Genomic DNA, 14,998 nt, shown 5'->3' on the forward strand with positions numbered 1-14,998 from the left:
TTTAAATTTCTAGAGACTCCTGAAGAATCCAGAGAAATTCAGCATTGTGAACTACAAAGAAGTTAAAGTGAAGCCACTTCCGTTGAAAGAAAAAGTCAACAAGAAATACCTCAAAATTACTTTGGTTTCAATACATTCAGACATGGTAAGTCAAGTTTACCTGTTCAAGTCCGAAACCGTGGCCTTTAATGCAAAACTACTGACTTACATGGTTGTATCACTGATTGAAACGGATGGTGACGTCATCCATCGTCTTTTTTCACCTACCACCCTCTACAACTTCATCTAACAGCCTAATAAATGTCCATAGGTCCTCTCATTACCACTCTCAATTGGAAAACTTGATTCTGCAGAACCTTGATGACAATTGTATGGTGAAAAGAACGCTTTATACACTGGTCGTAAGGAATGTTATCGTTGGAGAAATATTGCCTATTACTGTACCTTAAAATATACAACTACCGTTTTTATTTCACTTTTTAAATAGATATTAAATTGATTGTACTGGATTCGGAGAAACTGTTGTGTTATCAGGAATAGAAGTTAGGGCTAACCATGCAAAACAATAGATGACGTAATAAATATTGGTCTATTTTCAGCACGATACATAGTCAACTCACTCGAGACTCATGCACACCAAAATATTTGAAAAATTAAACGGCTTATCGATGAAAACATTTAGCTTTGTTACATAAAAACCTAAGATGAAACCTCAGTTCTAACGTTTTTAGGAGAAGATAATCATTTTTCAGGAAACTAGAACTAGAAGGATATTTGTATTCTAAAAGCCATACAGTCAGTACGTACAGACACACTAATTGAATACACCAAGACATACATTACTTACTCACTATTTGACTCACTGAATCGTTCACTCATTGACTCACTCAATCGGTCACTCATTGACTCACTGAATCATTCACTCATTGACTCACTGAATCGTTCACTCATTGACTCACTCAATCGTTCACTCATTGACTCACTCAATCGGTCACTCATTGACTCACTGAATCATTCACTCATTGACTCACTCAATCGTTCACTCATTGACTCACTGAATCATGCACTCATTGACTCACTCAATCGGTCACTCATTGACTCACTGAATCATTCACTCATTGACTCACTCAATCGTTCACTCATTGACTCACTCAATCGTTCACTCATTGACTCACTCAATCGTTCACTCATTGACTTACTCAATCGTTCACTCATTGACTCACTCAATCGTTCACTCATTGACTCACTCAATCGGTCACTCATTGACTCACTCAATCGTTCACTCATTGACTCACTCTATTGACAAGTTAAAGACATACGTTACTGACCATCTACAGGACATCAAGCTTCGATGTACCAGCAAAACCCAATTTAGAAACCTGAGAGCCGTCCTGATAGCCATGTTGGACATGGGGACATTCCAAAGGCAACAAATTCAACGAGTACTTGAAAATATGGCGGCAAACAATGCTCGTAATCACGATATTGTGCAAGACCGTAATCACAAATCTGCAACTTCCAAGGAATCAGATGATGATATGCCTGACTCGAGCCAGACTCACCTTCTTGCTGCCATGAAACTGCCAGAGAAATCACCAACACCTGGTAAGGTGTCTGCCTGTGAACATTATTTTTTTATTTTATTCACTTTAGAGGATAATCCATTTACAGACACCTGTTTGGTAAATGCTTACAAATAGGGCCGTAATCTTTCATGGGATCCAACAAGATTTATCAAAATACTGAACAAATCACACTAAAACTAAAGACAGACTTGAACAATTCAAAATATGGAAATAGAAATCAATAAAAGTATTTGCAATAATTTGACTTCGAGAAGTCACGTGACGTTGGAAATCATTAAGGAAACTCCACTCACAGCAGATCAAGTACCAGAGACCACGTAAAATGAAGGGTTACTTATATTATGAACGACTTGTTTTTCGTTGTATTTTGCTGTTTCTCGACAGAGAATGAACAACTAGAGGATGAAAACATCACTGTATCTCCGATATGCATCAACAGTACACAAGAAACAGCTATCACTGGTGATACTCCTTCAGAAGACCTAGTAGAAGAAACAGCCCAGAGCGCCATACTTCGTCACCAAAGCGCTGATTCTCAAGTACTTTCTTTTGGAGGTATGTCAGTGCTAGGGAACGCCAATGAATAAATATTGGACAAATTACTATTATTAAAATTAAATTGATTGCTTAGCGTCAAGTCCACAACAATATAAACTAATGAATTTTAGCAGCAGATATGCTGCAACAAGATATCTGATTTTTACAACATATCTACAACAAACAAACACAAATGTGTTGTAATGAATGCAGACTTCGATACTTTTGTGTGTTATTTTCAGATACAACAGTACCTTCTCAGAAGATCGCATCTGAAGTAGAAAGTGTCCCGGAACCCGTAAAAGGTGTAACAGACTTTTACTCTTCGGTTCAAAGAATATTTTGTATTATGAGTTAGGGACACTACAAGGAAGTTTGCACATTTTTACTTCGCCCTTTGTCCATATCAATTCCTGTGAATTCAACAAATGAAATATTATTATCAAAAATCATGGCACAGATGAAGATTTTTGAACAGCTACCATTGGTTTCGAACTAAAACGACTCTTCTTGGAGGACCTTGAGTTGTGTACGTACTCTACACCTAACCGTAACCCTAACCAACATCGCTTGGTGGGTGAATTCATGGCTGGAAATGAAATTCATGCTCATTACTGTACACTCACTGCGACGTCGACGTCACTGCGACAAAGATGACAGAACTACCAATAATACTCTTGTCTCCTTTATAACAGTCACGTGACCGCGTTTGAAATCGCTGGTTTTCGTTTGATTGAGATGATGTGGGGCGCTACAAACGACGGCCACAAATTGTCGTCTATCACTTCAGCACTGAAGTTGTAAACAAGTGATCGAGAAAGCAATTTGCGACTTCAAAAAATCTTTACATCTATAGATTAAGTGCGAAGCTAGTGAAATGTTCCTTTACATTCAATACTTCACATGATTGTACACGATTTAATACAGTTTTGGCAGAAAGTCAAACGGTACCGGATTCACATATCGAAATTTTTGATAATTCGCCGCGAAAACATTACAAAATGATTAAATAATCGATAGCTACAGACATCAGCGTTTGTCAGTTTGAAATTATTCAGAATAACCACAAATATCCAGGCTTCACAACAACGTCCTTCTATGACATCCGTGGTCCGGCTGATTATAACACCTTCAACATCATGAGGTCATAATCCAGTCACAATCCAATCAAGACAAAAAATACCGTACGTATCACGACTGGTCTTTTCAAATATTGCCGGCCATTTCTTGGGTAATCGTCAAATTTCGTATGACCGTGCGAAAATTGTCGAAGTGAATTGCACACTTCCAATTCGTAATATTAAAAACAACATCAACACATAAAACATACATATAGAGTACAACTCGATTCGACAAAAACCAGGATATATGGAATAAAAAGTTTAATATGTCATTTATTTTCATCCACTGCAGATGGAGATCACTATCTTAGCATTAATGACGCGTTGGCAGATGTTGATGTCATGGAAACAGGTCATTATGACACACTGTTAATTGAAGACATCGTATCGTATGCGTCGGATCTAGCATTAGATGTTGAGAACAAAGACGATAAGGACTCTAATGATAATGGATGCAGCAGCGGCATCAGTACCAGATTTTGGAGAATGTTGGAAACTATCAGGAGATTTTTCAGAAAATGTAAGCATGTCATGATCTATGGCTCTCTGTGTTCAGTACCTACTGGCAGCATCGAGTGAAATACTTTGATAAGAAATCTATGTCCCAGGATTCACAATTTCACCGTTCAAGCTGTTATGTTGAAAAAGCATACAGATACTGACAAGAGGGGTAACAGCATACAGGCCCTAAGGAAAACAAACGTATACTGATACCCAAATATGGCCAGTCAGTACGTGTTTTGCAACACATCACATCCATCGTCGTAAACCACGCGCCTCTTTTGGTAACAGCTTAGCGCTACCCGTTAAGATTTTTGCGTAGGTCAGCGGAGCGGAAATTATTGCTCTGGCTCGCGAGAATGATCTCATTCAGTTTTGTGAAAGAAAAATAAACAAGTTCCTCGATTCTGTTCACTTCTACTTTACGCGTCCTCAAATATGCGCATGCTTAGACTGCGCTTTCAAACTCGTCCAGTCAAGTTGTTCCGAATTGATAACAATAACCGGTCAACAATTTGGACATGTTAACCGTTTTTGACTGGTGGTAAATGCTGTAACTTATTTGTAGTCTACGTTTTATCGACGGCAGAGACTGCGCAGCTCTGTTACGACCGGCAAAGACTTGTGCAACGATGTAAATGTTTTGGATACCATCCTCTGCACTTTCCGTTTATGATGATTTATAAGATACTCGTCTGGAGACTGTGTTCGAAAGCGTATTCGAACAAATTCATTCAACAAAACCTCTCATTCCGTTCCCTATTATATTATTTTTCAGAAATCTCCATAGGAAGTTTGGAAGGTTTCTCAGAGATGTTGCGGCTCAACCGTGCCACATTACACGATGGATTAAGACTTAACTTGGTGATAGATTTCTTCAACGAATAATGAGGTCGATTGTTGGAGATTCATGTTTAAGTTTGCAGTAAGAGACTAGAAACTTGACGCAATGTACAGCTGTCGTAGACCCGTGACGGTAGACTGAATAGTTGATGATTACGGGACGACATCACGCTGTCCGAGAACAGACTATTCATTACAGCATGGACTACAAGGATAGTGACAACGTCCATTTGGTATACAGAGAGCAATAGTGGCCATTTGGTCGAAATGCGAGATCGCTGCAAATGTATAATTTCATAAGCTTATTGTTTGTGTTTTATATCAATATTTTGAAAGCAATATGAAAACATATATGATAATTTTTTATATTTATATATATATATATATATACTTCTCTAGTTCTTTAGTCTATTTTGTAATAAAATGATTTCTGACATATTCATCCTGTATCGCAAATTATTCAAAGTACCGACCTTCCAAACCCAACAGTGAATGGGAAACTAGGAAAAGAAAAGTTGGTGTTGATAAGTTGAGACTACAGTTTGATGGGTTGTAACTAGGACATATAAATGGATCCCCGGCGTTTGTCAAACGATGGTCAATAGTAAGATGAAAACTGAGCGTAGGTTACACAGCGGTATTGATAATCACAACTTCTCTCCTTGGAGAAATACGATAGTATAGCCAGTAAAGAACTACGGAATTTTTCGTTTTGATTATTTGGTCAGAGAGTTGTCATGCAATCACGTGATATCTTTCGTAGCTCTCAAATGCAAACTGAGCGTACACCTGAATTGTCATTTGTCCGTCGTGAAAATTTTAACTTCTTTTTTGATCGTCTCAATCCCGCACGAAAATTACTTAGTCTGTCAGACTACCGTATTTATCAACGAAAGGACTGTTGTGCATCAATAGAAGACGGAAACTATGTGTATGATTGGATCTGAGGCAGACTTTATTCATTGACAAATCAAATGTCAACCCTGTCAAGTAGCTTGGCAGTTAATGTATGACTGTTCCATTAAGAAAGTACTGCTGGCTAACTTCAAGGCAATATTATGTGTTTTGGGGAGATTTCACCGTAGACTCTTTGAGTCACATGATCTCGAAAGTGAGACAAAAATTATAGTCTCCAACCAATGCCTTATGCCATTACTGATTTAGGGAAATGAAACTTGGACCTTGTGTCGTCATCAAGTCAGATAGCTCTGTACAATTCAACAGCGCCATCTCATTTTGAATATCAAATGAGATCACTACATCAGTAATAAAGGTGGTCTAGCAAGCGCATGTATGGAAGACATTTAGGTCAAGTTAGTGTAAAGTCGTCTACAGTGGTTAGGCCATGTCTCCAGAATGGATGATGATAGACCAGTCAAGGGGGCTACTGTACGGTGAATTGTCCAATGGAAGCTGTCCTGTTGGACATCCAAATCAAATTAAAGTTTCAACGACACTTGTAAAAGTATTTCGAAATGCTGTTGTGAACTTAACCAATGAAGAGGAGAAGAAAAACAGCCATAGAGAATGGAGACAAACGATTCGTCACAAATTTGATAAGTTTAACGAAAAGAGAGATCTATTGAATGTGAGAGAAAGAGAGATAAAAGAAGGATGAAACAGAAAACACCAGAAACAAATCTATGATCGATTCAACTTTTGTTCTGTTTCATTTCTGCTATTATGCTATCTTGATATTTATTTGTGTTTTACTGGTTTTGGTTATGATGCATTTTATTTGACCCTTGCAGTTCCTAATACAATAAACTTGAGAGTAAAATTAGTGGGCGATGGGTATGGTGTTTTAAGAACTGTTTCAGCGATGGGTATGGTGTTTTAAGAACTCTTTCAGCGATGGGTATGGTGTTTTAAGAACTGTTTCAGCGATGGGTATGGTGTTTTAAGAACTCTTTCAGCGATGGGTATGGTGTTTTAAGAACTGTTTCAGAGATGGGTATGGTGTTTTAAGAACTGTTTCAGCGATGGGTATGGTGTTTTAAGAACTGTTTCAGCGATGGGTATGGTGTTTTAAGAACTGTTTCAGCGATGGGTATGGTGTTTTAAGAACTGTTTCAGTCTACAGCTAGCATAACTTAAGATAATTAATTGTGTTTCCTAAATGGACACTTGGCAACATGTTATATAAGGTGTCTATCTTGAAATATTGGATACCTTCAAAATGTAGTAATACCAACGCCTTCCGCACATTTCTATAGGCTTAATTATTTGGGAAATATAAGATTTCTAGGTTGACTTTATTAAAACAGATTAACGTGTTAGGGGAATATATTATGTTATAGCTAGAGTACAGCCACATCCACAGGTTTACCCTCTATTCTGATGATGTAATGCCCAAAACACCACAGGTACCGCGGTCGCAGATTGGTAATACTAGACATGGTCACTGTGTACCTACGCCCGCTACGTCCAAAATGCACAGCAAATGGAATTACCCACAATTCATTCTGAATCGTACACAGCAACAACAAAAACCTGCATTAAAGACACTTTTGTAGTTTTCAGCTTGAAAATTGTTATTGGACAAAAATATTAAAATTGTTTGAAAAATTGGCAGCAAAGTATCACCATCAAATGTAGGTATTTGTGCATGCCTACATATATCGTGATCTCAAAGAACTCATTGGGAAGTTAGGCAGTAAAATACAATCTGCGCCATAATGTTAATAATGTTATAAATGGCATGGGGTTATGTCCTTTTGCCAAGTTGGACAGAATTAGGTTTGTCATTCCCTGACTTTTGAAATGTCAAAATTCAACTAATATGCAAGAAATCAGTCCAGGCATGTCTCAGTAATGGCTCTTGATATAAAAGTCAGAACACCAGATGTGAACCAAAAATGTCCTCATGTTCAGTACAGAATAGCCTTCCTATAATTTGCTATTGATACTGCTAAAATTAAGATGCCTTTCTCGACTGGTAAATCCCTGTATGATCAACATCTGCCGCAAGTATCATCAGATTTAGTGCAGTCATTCAGAATATAGATCTCTACTTACAAACATTGTTTCCCTGCTCAGCAAATATGGGCTACCACCCTAATCACAAATGTCATTAAAAATTAAGTCAATAAATAATTTATCAACAGGGTGACACTATTCACTTTTACATTACTAAAAGATCAACGTCTGTACCATGTTTCATATAATATCACACTAATTTGGAAACTTCATTAAATATGCAAATTAGAATAAATTAACATGATACTGATAAATGTCATTATACACAGTGAAAACAATATGAGCTCAACATCTATATCAAGTTTCAACAAATCTGAAGTATTTCTTGACGTATCAGCCTATTGATGAAAAGTCATTAAATATGCAAATATGCATTAATTGACATGATATGATTGATGTTTTTGCATGCTACCACAACACTTTGAAATCAACATCTGTACCGAGTTTCATCAAATTTGGTGCAATATTTCTGGACACTAATTAGGAAAGTTCATTAAATACACAAATTAGCAATTAATTGACAAGATACTGCTGAATGGCTTTGTTTTTGTTTACTATTACAACACTTTGAGATCAACATCTGTACCAAGTTTCATCAAATTTGAGTCAGTATTTCTTGACATATAATCGCAATTATGAAAATTCATTAAATATGCAAATTAGCAATTAAATGACATGATCCTGGTAAATGTCTTTGCATACTGTTACAGCTGTGGTATATCGATATCTGTACCAAGTTTCATCAAAGTTGAGTGGGTATTTCTTGACATAGCACCTAAATTACAAAAATTCATCAAACATGGAAATTAGCTATTAATTGACATGATCCTGCCAAATGCTTTTGCACAAAGTTACAACTCTGGTATGTAAATTTGAGTCAGTATTTATGAAATATCAGTGGAATTTATGAAAATTCAAAAAATATGCAAATTAGCAATTAATTTATACAATATTGACAAATGTCTTTATGTTCTATTAGGGCTGTACGTGACCCACTGTGTACAAAGTTTCATCAAACTTGGTGCACTCTCTTTAGAAACAGAGCTCTTTTTCCAAAAATCACTAATTATGCACATTAGTACTAAATATGCATGCCACATCAAAAACAATGGGCATATGTATGCCATAGTGTATTATCCTTGTCCCAAATTTGAAAGGAATTGGCCCAGCCATGTTCGAGATATCTGTGTGAACAGACAGACTGACGGTCAAGATATCTGCGTGGATAGACAGATAGACAGAACCCAAATCATAAGTTGCCCTGGACTTTGTCCAGGGGATTACGGCCAAAACAAATAAAATAAATTGTGCTGTTCTGATAACATGGTTTTCAAAAATAGGGTAGGTACGTTGGCAGGAATTTTTTCCCAAACTATTTTTATTTTTAAATATGCATTTTTCAGGGGTTCAGGGCGGTCAAACACTGGCCACAACATTTCCAGAAAAATGTATCATACATATAAAAGGGAAAATAAACATAAAAAACATCCTCGTTCAAGCAAAAATCATATGCTAAGTAACGAGCGTGTGATTTACGTTTTTTTAACTTCCGTGTTTATGTAGCTCTAAAAAGTTTAGGGTTGGCAGGTAAAAAATAGGGTAAGTCGGGTTATCAGAACAGCACAATTTTTCTTTGTTTGGCCTAATAAGCTTACACTCAGGGCTCTTCCACCAGACAAGCAACCTTCATTAGTCATTTCTAATTTGCATGACAGAAACGCATTAATTTTAAAACAAATTCAAAAGAAGACAAAACTTTGTGTTCATATTCATAAGAGAAACTTATTTTCTTACACTAAATAAATAAACACACAATACAATAGCAATTTCAATGAAAGAATATGATTTATTATCAAATAATTTTTTATGTAAATGTATTTGTCAGCACTCTCTTTTATCATATGCAAAAAATTTTCAAATTTTGTGCTGGGAGCGGGCTACCCAACCCTTCCTTCGTGCCAAACAGTGAAATAATCTGAAGGCAGGGAGGTAGGATTTGACCAATGCTCTGACCAGCAATAGGGTGTTTACTCACCCTTTCAATCTCCAAAACAAAGAGAGCTGAAATTCCATCATCATGAACATTTCACAAAAACAGATCTCCAGGAAGTATTTATGGCACACTATGCATTCAAATAGATACACAGGTATTAATTGGGGTCAGAGGTTACCAGCACTTGGCCCACCGTTGGGGAAGGTCTTTACCACCTTACCCGTAGAGTTCTCCAGTCAAAAGAATATCTATCATTTGTTGATGTCATGCTTTCCCTGTTTATGGGGTCAGAGGTTACCAGCACTTGACCCACCGTTGGGGAAGGTCTTTACCACCTTACCCGTAGAGTTCTCCAGTCAAAAGAATATCTATCATTTGTTGATGATGCGGATGTCATGCTTTCCCTGTTTATGGGGTCAGAGGTTACCAGCACTTGACCCACCGTTGGGGTAGATCTTTACCACCGTACCCATAGATTCCTCAAATCACAACTTATCATCTGAATAGCAATTAGATTCCAATGACATCATGGTTCACTGTTTGTGTAAAAATGTAAACACATATTTATGGGGTCAGAGGTTACCAGCACTTGACCCACCGTTGGGGAAGGTCTTTACCACCTTACCCATAAAGAAAATGAATCACAACATTGTTGCCATGGTAATCCTTCTCTAAATTCCTAAATGGACCAAATCTCCATTAAATCTCCTTTCCATGACACAGAATTGATGTATCCATGATCCAATCTCCATCTGGCTGTCGATGAGTTGACAATATCATACATCAGCCAGGTTTCATTCAATCAGCTTACACTTATTGATACTGGTCAATTCAGATGTAACTAATTCTTCAGCTCTTCTTCCACTGGGATACTCTTCAATTGGGATTGTCTTCCACTGGGATAGTATTCCACTAGGATAGTCTTCCTGACAGAAATCCATTCAAATCCATAGACTCTCTAAACATATTTCCATGCTGAATATATGTATGATGCATAGTCAGAGCTGAGCTGCCTTCATTACCTCTGGGATTGGTCTACATACAGTTTCTCCAACACATCACAGGAAAGTAATGCAGATTTTCAAATGGCTTGTATAATAATACCATTTTGACAAATCTTGATAGAGAGCAGTATGGGAGCATTTGGCAATACAGGGCCCTGAGTGTTAATACTAATTGTGATAAAGATTGAAGGGTAATTGGGGGAGGGAGGGTAATTACATTTTTTCCTACTTGGAAGAATAAAATCAAAGTGAAAATTAAATGATTCATGATGAGAAGTTTTACAAACATTGCTCATTAAACTCAAAAGGCATTTCTCTATCTCAGTGATGATTAATACATTTCTGTTATATATTTTACAAACATAAATGCTGAAACAAAATCACTTTTTCATTCCTATTGTGATGAAATTTGTACATCCAGTAAAAGTAAAATGTAATATACCTCCCTAAAACTGAACAAACAAAAAGTAAGTGCATTTGTCACAGTGTTTGTCTGTTACTATTAGATAGTTATTAGATAAGTGAATGAATTTGAATAAAAGTGTAGGTATCAACTTTGGTATATTCCAAAACCATGTTCACATTTTGAACAACTTTTTTTAATGTCACAAAGTGAGAAATGTCACAAAGAGGAAAATAAAAATGCCCACATGGGGAAGCTTGCAGAATGACAATAATGTGAAAATTATGTGACATTAATTTGAGAAAATGAACTATGGAACTGAGTCAGGACATGAAACATCAGCTGATGGCTGTAAAAGTGATGATTTTGAAAGAAGTTTTGAATTTTTGATGATCCAAACATAAATTCAGAAAGAATTTATTTTTTTCAGTCATTTAACAAAACTTTTTTTTTCAAAACAAGGATAATCTGTTTCTTTATGTGGAAAAGTTGTAAAAATATGAGTGTATTGCATGTGTTAACTTGATTCATGAATCCGCATCAACAATGGCATTGAGAATACTGACATGGATGGATAGATACTGATTTGATTCGAAACATAATCTTGTGACTATTTTCACGGATAAGTTTTTTCCAGCTTCCCTGTCCTGTGTAGTTTCAAAAGTTCAAGGAATTATTGGAAATATCAATCCCTGGAAAATATTTTTTTTTCCTGATTGCTTTTGAAATTGTATCCCTGACTGGAAAACCTTGGGACAAAGTGCAAAACAGATTCTAGAATCAGGTTGAGTTATTACTGGTTTTGAAGTGCACCCTGAATGAAGCAATCTTTACTGTCTACCATCGGTAGTCTGTATAAACATCACCTGATTCACAGTGCACAGTGAATGCATATATACTGATGTGTGTTTGTCTTTTCAGTGATATGTCAGAAATGTAAAAATAATCTCATTTTTGGCAATACCACATTTGTTTGGCATATGCATCAGATACCATGCATCAGTCATTGCTGGAAAAACATTCATACATTCATTCATTCACATATTTGTGACATTTTCTGAAATCCCTTGTGGGAAAATTTATCATGATTTATCATTTAAACTTCTCATCAAAACATCAGGTTCTCATTTCATTAAATTTCTGGTAATATCCTTTTTGAAATGACATTATTTTGATTGCTATATTTGTGCACATACCAAACTACAATATGGCAGCTGATATGTTATTAAAGTGGGGATACAATGAACAGTGATTCTAGAATTTGGATATGTGAACTGAAAAACAAATGTTCAAAGTGCCCTCTGTACAGTGTTGAAGTAAGCCAATTCCCAATAGCTGAATACTGTGAACTTATTATGTGACATTTAATTTTGAAAATATTTCCTAATTTTTCTTACTTTGCTGCTGCAAACTGCAATAAATTTTATAAGATAAAAAATTCTGAATGTCAGTTTTGTGGAAATCAATACTGATAAAATTTGAGCAATATCTTGTATCCTCTCTTTAACAACTCAGGAAATATGTTCACCCTTCAATCTTTACTCACAAATTTACAAGACTTACAGAAACTTCACATTTCATTGAAGGTTTCCTGAAACAAATAAAAAACAAGATTTGCCATTAAAAAATTCATTGAACTCATCTTTTGTTGGATGTATTATTTCTGAAACTCCATGACCTTGTTTCATTCAAAACAAGAGTAATGTATTGACGGCTAGGTCAGCTTAACTTCATTTTAGAAGACTTTGAATAAAATAAGATATGAAAAGCCACTTATTAGCACCTTGAATTTATTACACAAAGCTTTTTGCATGAATTACTGACAAAACATTTTTAAGAATTGAAAATGTTTATCCTAAGCTTTACAGAGAACAGATTAAATTACAGATAAATGAAATGATAGGAAAATATGGAAATATTTACTGCATAATACTTTTGACATCGTAATAAGCAAAATGAGTAAATAAATGGATAAAATACCATAAACTCACCATTTCTGTTTGTCTTGAGGACAGCAGACCCCCTAGGCCAGTGTAGGTTGACACAGCTGTATGGATGTCTGGATGCAAGTCCAGTGCACGGATTGTTGTATCCCTGGTGGTGGGTTCAGGGGAGTGTAACTTTACTCAGAAACTTCTGTAGGTTTGTTTTTAATGGTGTCTATGCATTTTTGTTTTGTCTGTGCTGCTATGGCAACAGCAGCGGCAACATAACGAATTGCTATTTTTGGTTTTCACACTGGTCACTTTAGGGTCCTTTGCCAGAGACAGTTTGAAAATGTTTGATTTTTGTCACATTCTGAATATTGAAGGTTTAATTCTGTAATTATCCTGTCTATTTTTTAGCATATACTTTATAAAAAGAGAAAAGAACTAAATCAAACTGTAAATAATGATATCATAATGATATTGTTCATTTGTATTCTCTGCATTGCAAATCTCATGCTCAGAATATTTTGAAAACTCAATTTGAATCATGGTAAGTTCTTGTTAATCACGTTTTCTTCACTGTCAAATTTGCTTGCTGATAAATATTATAATACAATGATGGTTAATGATGTTTGATGAATATATCAAAACAACTACGCTCAACAAAACATTCTATAGTAAATGAAAGCATGCTGTAGTTGCTTGGAACGAAACATATTAACAGTAAAATCTAAGCATACCAATATTTTAGGTAAATTAAATTTGATATAAAACTCATGTTATTTTTATACGAAAATTTATCATAAAGATTTAAATTTGATTACAGAAACAATTAGTGACTAATTAAATTAAAATAATGAAATAAGGGTTAGAGTTTGGTTGTTAATTGTAAGGACGTATATGGAAAAAAGAATACAATTCGATATTTATACACAATTGACAAAAGACCTAAAAGTGACCAAACTGTCTGGAATTTTAAATTTGACAAATGCTCAAAAAGTAAGATTTTTCAGCAGGCTTTTCACACTGGGCTGTTGAAAAAAGTAGAAAGGCGGCACATTTTAAAACCATAGAATGTTTACTGTTGCAAAATGTACATGCGCAAGGGAACTTTCCACATTGCCAAATAAAATGAAGACAGAGAGGCTAAATTTCCACGTAGAGTAAAGAAATACATCCATGGCGGGGAAAGTGTTTACTTGGTTTCATTAAATTTAAGCCAGATTGCGGCCGAACTGGAGATGGCATAACTCCGCTGTGTATGCGTCGTCGCATTCCGAACTTTTGTTCAGGTATTGTAAAATATTAAACTGATGCAGTTATCTGAACATCGCGCAAGAAAATATTATTATATATTTTGTAGTAAAAAGTCTGATTTCATGACTCATAAGCGTCCACTCTAATGCATTTTTGCCATGTTACTGTATTTCTATTTGTCGTGGATAGAAACAAGCGCGCGTGATGTGATGCGGCCACGCCATGATTACACTTTATCGGATTATCCTACTTGACTATTTTTATATCGAATCCATGAAGAATCCGAGGCTCTAGTAACACATATTTGCGCCGTTTACATATGAACGAATGTGCACGTTAATCAAGGTATGTTTAACATGTAATTGCTGTCATCGACCGTTCATGAAGATACGATTATTTCGTATGATGGACCAATAAGTATATTTCTGTCAGTCATGGCCAGCAGAACAGCATGCCTCGTTACGAGTAAGAACCGTTGTTGCAGATTTCTACGTGAACATTTCAAAAATGTGAGTTTTGACGCAAAATACATGCAAGGAGCAGTGCCCGAATAATGCGGAATAAGACATATTGTTTTCACGCTCTCAAATCTGACCATTTCACTTACCTTTTCAAACGGGATGGTGGGCTATTTGATAATAAACATGGAGACTTTCAAATCACGCTGTTGCCGTCGCCGCGCCGCACAGAGTCAATGATCAAAAATGACAACAAAACCTGTTGCTCATGACGATGAACTTTTTTGACCAATCAGAAGGAGTGTACCATCCACTAACCGGCGTCTGACTGGTACAGCCAATAAAACAGCGTTACACTAAAGATTCGTCGTTTGCTTTGTCTGATCAG

At 36.0% G+C, this 14,998-nt stretch overlaps 1 long non-coding RNA gene across 1 annotated transcript; it reads right to left on the bottom strand.

Moving 5' to 3' along the window:
* Positions 1-11,081: 11,081 nt before the first annotated feature.
* LOC139144227 (uncharacterized) lies at positions 11,082-14,972 on the bottom strand. Its single transcript, XR_011554789.1, has 3 exons — positions 14,760-14,972; positions 12,959-13,926; positions 11,082-12,558 (listed from the first exon to the last, which is right to left on the bottom strand). It is a non-coding gene; the product is annotated as an uncharacterized lncRNA (long non-coding RNA).
* Between the last annotated feature and the right edge of the window lie 26 nt (positions 14,973-14,998).

The sequence above is a fragment of the Ptychodera flava genome, chromosome 11, assembly GCF_041260155.1.
Source record: "Ptychodera flava strain L36383 chromosome 11, AS_Pfla_20210202, whole genome shotgun sequence".
NCBI classification, from domain to species: domain Eukaryota; kingdom Metazoa; phylum Hemichordata; class Enteropneusta; family Ptychoderidae; genus Ptychodera; species Ptychodera flava.